Consider the following 6644-nt stretch of genomic DNA (forward strand, 5'->3'; position numbering starts at 1 on the left):
CAAAGTATGGACTATTATATATTGCTGGAAAGCCCTGGATGTCTACTTTCCAACGCCGTTGAGAGCGCGCCAATTGGACTCCTGTAGCTCCAGAAAATCCATTCCGAGTGCAGGGAGGTCAGGATCCAACAGCATCAGCAGTCCTTTTTCAGCCTAAGTTAGATTTTTGCTCAACTCCCTCAATTTCAGCCAGAAAATACCTGAAATCACAGAAAAATACACACACTCATAGTAAAGTCCAGAAATATGATTTTTGCCTCAAAACTAATATTATTCTACTAAAAACTAACTGAAACATGCTAAAATCTACATGAAATTACTCCCAAAAAGCGTATAAAATATCCGCTCATCAGCCAGCACCATGCCTGAGGCACAGGCCAATCACGCGTACGCGCACATGGCGCATACGCACTCTTTGACAAGTCCGCAGATCGACGCGCTAGCGCACCTTGTGCGCACGCGCCGATCGCCCTTGTGCACTCCTGGTACATTTTCTAGAGAGTTGGGCCACTCTCGTGCTTGCACTGAGCCTCCAGCCCACCACCTCTACCGCGTGCGCGCACTAGGCGCTAACGCGTCAATAAGTTCCCAACGCAAGGGACGCTCCCGCGCCCATGCCGTGCACGCGTCCCTCATCCTGCAGCAACCTCTAGGCCACTCTCCAGAGAGTTGAGCCAATCCCAGGCCCATCTCATGCCTGGGGCATAACCGCATTGCCGCGTGAGCGCACCTGCCGCGTGCGCGCACCTGCCGCGCACGCGCCAACATCCCTGCAGCCAACTTCTAGTACCTCTTCCATAGAGTTGTGCCGCCTCTGAGCCATCCTTGTGCCACCAGCACAAGCACATGGGCGCCCACGATCAATGTGCGCGCGCGCGCCATTACCCCATCCCGCTTCCTTGCGCGGGCGCGCACCGTGCGCGCACGCGTGGTAGACCGACGTAAACATAACAGGGGAGCACACTTTCTCCCTTCATTCTTCTTTTCCCTTTTTCTTCTTACCTCCTCTACTATCTACTACCATTTCTCCTTCCAAACACCCACCTCCTACCATCACCTCCGGCGACCACCCACCTCCGGTGGTTGATAAACCACTATTTTATAGTTTATATTGTGTTAATTGTGTGGTTTTGTCGTGATCTTTACCCACTTATTCATCAATTTAGCATGCATTTAGATTTCCTTCCTGAATTTATTACATGTTTGAAAATTGCTACCTAGAGACTTTAATTATTTAATTTTAATTCAACTTTATTCCATTCGATGCCGTAATCTGTGTGTCAAGTGTTTCAGGCTTTATAGGGCATGAATGAGACGGAGATTGGAGAGGAAGCTAGCAAAAATGGAAGGAACACAAGAATTTGAGGAGATAACCAGCGAAAAGTGACGCGGTCGCATAGCTCAAGCAACCGCGCGACGGAGCGCAAATCGCAGTGACGCGGCCACACGGATTGGAAAGCACAAGCAATGCGGTAGCGTGGGCGACGCGAACGCGTGAAGAGGAAAAGCGCTAGCGACGCGTCCGCATGGACGATGCGATCGCGTGACATGCGCAATCTGCATAAACTGCAGAATCTGAAACCAGCGACTTTGGACCCTATTTCGGCCCAGTTTTCGGCCCGGAACAGCAGACTAGTGTTAGAGAATATGCAGAAACAAGAGACACATTCATTGAGTAGTTTAGATCTAGTTTTTGACTTTCTTAGGTTTTTCTCTCTAGTTTTTAGAATTTTAATTTTCAATTGATCTTAGCATTGGAACATTGAGAAGAGTTATTTTCCTCATCAAGACTTCATCACCCTAGTTTGTTCTCTTAACTTGGTTTTATTCTTCCATGTTCTTTGTTATGTTCAATTTTGTCATTCAAATACTTTTATGATTAATTAATGCAAGGATTATTTCTTTTAATTTAATTTCCATTCCAATAATCATGTCTTCTTTTAATTCCTTTCATGTGCCATGAATTCTTTATTTACAATGCGTGAGTAGTTTTATTACTTGATGGGGAGTTGATTAAAGGGAACTCTTGAGTTGGAAGGATTGAAAGAAAAAAAATTTGTAATTGGGTTAAATGTTGGATTGCTATCCTGTCACCGACGCCAATTCCTTTAAACTAAATGGGTTGCAACTTGTGAACAGATCTGGCATTTCCACTTGTTTGACTTTCACTTATCTAGTAAGGGATAACCAAACAGAACAACTATTAATTATAAATTAATCTTACAATCACACCATCAATGATAGAGATTCTAACCAATCAATTCCCAGTCAAGGCCTCTTATCTTTATTATTTAAAATTCCTCAATTTAAATCCCAATTTACTTAGCTCAACTCTTTTTGGAATATCTGATTAATAGTACACCACACTTTTCTGCAACTCGTTGGGAGACGACCTGGGACTTAAAACTCCCAGTAATTTTAATTTAAACTTTCAGTGACATATTTCTAAATTGATAGGCAGATTTTTGGTAAGTTAAGAACTATACTTGCAACGTAACCATTTTAATAAATGTTTAATTCACCAGCTTCTGCATCCTCATCAATTTTTGGCGCCGTTGCCGGGGAGTTGCAATAGAGTGCTTATTTTATTAATTAGAATTTATTTATTTGCATTTTCTTTAATTTTGCTACTATGAGCTGCGTGTTTCTTCTGTCAAATGACACGTTCACTTCCTGATCCGCGCTTGCTAATATTCGATCCTGAAATTGAAAGAACAATTTCACGAATAAGGCAAGAACAACGCAGGTTAATCCGCTATGAGGGCGGATTTGAAAGTGAGTCTGTCGTAGGTTAGTCCGCTCTGAGGGTGGATCTGAAAGTGAATCTGAGGAAGAAACCAGCCCCCGTTCTACTGATTCGGTTGTTTTACGTGCAGAAAACATGGCAGCTAGAAGAATTACCATTCAGGAGGAAGGAGCTCCTGATTTTACACTGCAACCGTTTCAAGCGCATCATCCAGCGGTAGCTATGGATTTTGAAATAAAGACCGCACTGCTAAATTTGATGCCGAAGTTTCATGGCCTACCTGCTCAAGAGCCTATCAAGCACTTGAGAGATTTCCAGGCAGCTTGTTCTATTGTCAAGTGTGATGGCGCTGATGAAACTTCAATTCTGCTGAAAGCTTTTTCGTTCTCTCTTGAGGGAAAAGCAAGAGAGTGGTACTACACTCAACCTCTAGCAAACATATCCAACTGGGATACACTCAGAAAGGAGTTCCTGGAGAAATTCTTCCCATCTGAAGTTACTGATAAACTGAGGAAGGATATCTCTACAATTGTTCAGGATGACAATGAGACTCTCTTTGAATACTGGGAGCGCTTCAATAATCTTCTGGAAGCATGCCCCCACCACATGATTGACAAGATCGTGCTACTCAGCTATGTCACACAAGGTATGAGGCCCTAAGATCAGACCACATTGGAAAGTGCCAGCAATGGGTCTATGAAGAAGTACAAGACCACTAATGAAGCTTGGCAATTGATCAGTGATTTAGCTGAATCTACTCGGAACCACAGACAGAAGCAAGGCCGTTCAAGGGCCGTTGTAGGAGTATCTTCTGGCATAGAGACTGCTGCTCTAAATCGAAGCATCTGTGAAATGACCAACCTGCTAAAGCAAATGCAGTTAAATTAACAAGCTCAGCAAACTCAACCACAGCAAAACCAACAACTAGTTCCACAAAGAATTTACGAAATTTGTGCTGATTACAGCCATTACACTGATGAATGCCCGCAGCTCCAACAAGAAGACAACATGGTTGCATCCACTCACAAAAGTGGAAATAATAACCATGGATGGCAGGACAATTCAAACCAGAATTGGAAGGACAACAATAATAGGGGAGGCAGAGATAATCAGGGAAATCAGAGGTGGAATAATTACAAAAACAGGCAGCAAAATCAACCTTACTGAGTACCTCACCTAAGGCAAAACCAAGGACCACCGAACAACCAGCAGCAAACCTCTCAATTTACTCATTCTTCTGTATCTTCTAATGCAGAATTATTACAAGCTTTTGAGAAAAGACAACTGGCCATGGAAAATACCATCATGAATAGTATTAACGCCAGTCTGAATGGTTTCACCTCTACTCTGCAAGCTTTTATGACACAACTTGGTTCAGCACAAAATTCCAGTAACTAACCTTCAAGCACCACTGGAATCCCCTCTCAACCATTACCTAATCCAAAGGGAGGCATTAATGCCATCACACTGAGGTCCGAAACCACACTGTAGGAGAGGAATCAGGAGGACCCACGCTCACCAGAATACGCCTCAACTGAAGAGGTGGTAGAAATCGAAGATGTTGAAGAGGAAGAGGATATACAGGACATAGCTGAAGAAGAGATAGCATTATTACAGTTGCTGGAGTTGCTGAAGATGTTTTGGTGAACATTAAAGGGCTCACATTTCCCACTGATTTTTATATCTTGGAGATGCCCCATAATGATTCAGATAAGCCATCATCAATCCTACTTGGAAGACCATTCCTGAAGACATCAAAATTCAAATTGGATGCTTTTTCAGGGACATACTCCTTTGAAATAGATGGCCGCATAGTAATCTTCAATCTGAATGGAGTCATTGACAACCCCCCAGAAGATCGTTTTATCTTCCAGTGTGATGTCATAGACGAAAGTGTGGCTGAAGTTCAAAAGGAAGAGTTTGAAGAGAGGCACACTGGACAAGGTCCAAGTGTGGGGACCCTCTTAACTGACAATGAGGACACTTCGCCATTTTCACAAGCCCTAGATAACCCAGAGCCTGTCCATGATCAAAAGTTAGAATTGAAACCTCTCCCTCCACATCTCAAATATGCTTACCTTGAGGATGAGTAGAAGCTTCCGGTTATTATTGCAAGAGAACTGACTTCTCAACAAGAAGAACAGCTACTTGATGTGTTGAGGAAGCATAAGAAGGCAATAGGGTGGAGTTTGGCAGACATAGTGGGAATCAACCCTCAAATATGCGAGCACAAAATATTTTTTAGAAGAGGGAGCAAGACCTGTCCGTCAACCACAAAGAAGATTGAATCCTACCATCTTGGAAGTTGTCAAAAAGGAAGTGACCAGACTATTGGAGGCCGGTATCATATATCCCATTTCAGACAGTGAATGGGTAAGCCCAGTGCAAGTGGTGCCCAAGAAGTCCGGAGTCACTACAGTGAAAAATGAGCTTGAAGAGTCTGCATTGATTACAGACGTCTCAACCAAGCTACTCGTAAGGATCACTATCCACTTCCATTCATTGATCAAATGCTGGATCGCCTGTCAGGTAAATCACATTATTACTTTTTAGATGGTTACACAGGTTATTTCCAGATTCATATAGCTCCTGAAGATCAGGAAAAGACTACTTTTACATGTCCTTTTGGGACCTATGCTTATAAAAAATGCCCTTTGACTTGTGCAATGCACCAGCTACTTTCCAAAGGTGCATGATGAGTCTTTTCTCTGATCTTATTGAGGACTGTATGGAAGTTTTTATGGACGATTTTAGCGTTTTTCGTGATTCTTTTAACCTTTGCTTAGATGGATTATCTAGAGTATTAGATAGATGTATTAATACAAACCTTGTATTGAATTTCGAAAAATGCCACTTTTTGGTAAAGCAAGGGATTGTATTGGGACATGTGGTATCTAATAATGGCATTTCTGTAGACCCAGCAAAGGTGAAAGTTATTTCTAGTCTACCTTACCCCTCTTCTGTGAGGGAAGTCCGTTCGTTCCTTGGCCATGCAGGTTTCTATAGGAGATTTATTAAGGATTTTAGTAAGGTGGCACTTCCCTTATCCAGATTACTACAAAAGGATATTGAGTTTGAGTTCAGTGAGAATTGCAAACAAGCATTTGATAAGCTAAAGACTGCTCTAACTCAAGCTCCAATTGTGAGAGGACCCGATTGCAGCCAGCCATTTGAAATCATGTGCGATGCTTCCAACCATGCGGTAGGAGCGGCGCTGACTCAGCGAGAAGGTAAGAATCCTTTTGTTATTGCCTATGCGTCTAAGACTTTAGACACTACCCAGTCGAATTATACTACTACTGAGAAAGAGCTACTTGCTATTGTTTTTGCTCTGGATAAATTCCGGGCTTATTTACTTGGTACTAGAGTAGTAGTGTATTCGGACCATGCAGCTCTAAAGTATCTATTGGCTAAAAAGGAATCCAAACCAAGACTTATACGTTGGATACCGCTGTTACAAGAGTTTGATTTAGAAATCAAGGATAGGAGTGGTAATCAAAATTTAGTTGCAGACCACTTGAGTCGCCTTGAACATATTAAGGATGATTCTACTCCTATAGATGATAATTTTCCTTTTGACAACCTGCAAGCAGTATCTGAAGTAGTCCCTTGGTATGCACCTATTGCTAATTATTTAGTTAGCCGCACATTTCCTCCACATTTTTCTAAACATCAAAGAGACAAGCTGAAAAGCGAGTCTAAATATTATATATGGGATGACCCATATTTATGGAGATGTGGCGCTGACCAGATAATTAGACATTGTGTACCTCAATCAGAATTCCAGTCCATTTTAGAGGCGTGTCACTCATCTGAGAGTGGAGGACATTTTGGCCCTCAATGAACAGCTAGAAAGATCTTAGACTGTGGATTCTGGTGGCCTACTCTTTTTAGAGAT

General features: G+C 42.4%; 1 non-coding gene across 1 annotated transcript; it reads right to left on the reverse strand.

Moving 5' to 3' along the window:
• Window positions 1-3250: 3250 nt before the first annotated feature.
• Window positions 3251-3358, reverse strand: LOC127740419 (small nucleolar RNA R71). The gene has a single exon (XR_008001096.1). It is a non-coding gene; the product is annotated as a small nucleolar RNA R71 (small nucleolar RNA).
• Window positions 3359-6644: the final 3286 nt, after the last annotated feature.

Source organism: Arachis duranensis, chromosome 6 (genome assembly GCF_000817695.3).
Source record: "Arachis duranensis cultivar V14167 chromosome 6, aradu.V14167.gnm2.J7QH, whole genome shotgun sequence".
Taxonomy (NCBI): Eukaryota; Viridiplantae; Streptophyta; class Magnoliopsida; order Fabales; family Fabaceae; genus Arachis; species Arachis duranensis.